Source organism: Penaeus monodon, chromosome 24 (genome assembly GCF_015228065.2).
Source record: "Penaeus monodon isolate SGIC_2016 chromosome 24, NSTDA_Pmon_1, whole genome shotgun sequence".
Taxonomy (NCBI): domain Eukaryota; kingdom Metazoa; phylum Arthropoda; class Malacostraca; order Decapoda; family Penaeidae; genus Penaeus; species Penaeus monodon.
In genome coordinates this window covers 29,919,792-29,920,038 of record NC_051409.1, presented here as the reverse complement: position 1 = coordinate 29,920,038, position 247 = coordinate 29,919,792, and the positions used below count along the sequence as shown (strand labels likewise).

General features: G+C 34.0%; 1 protein-coding gene across 1 annotated transcript in view; it reads right to left on the bottom strand.

The window, feature by feature from the left end:
• The window catches only part of LOC119588711 (DNA-directed RNA polymerase III subunit RPC3-like), a gene marked incomplete at its 3' end in the record, with an annotated part of 9,280 nt that overhangs the window by 1,188 nt on the left and 7,845 nt on the right, over window positions 1-247 (bottom strand).

Sequence of the window (247 nt, the reverse complement as noted above, 5' to 3'; positions counted from 1 at the left end):
TGACAAAAGACAAGTGGGAGTCATGCTTAAGTTTTTATCATTATCTGCAACAAACGTGGCAGGGAATTGTTCGATCTTTCAAGCATATATACCCCTTTTCTATTACATTTTACTTATATCTAAAAACTACATTTCCCTTGTTATAAAACACCACACTGTTGCCAATGCAGAATAAAAAAGAAATATTCAAGAACTCCAAGAACTGCACTATTCTGAAATCTAGCCATTCTCACTGAGTGCAGTAAAA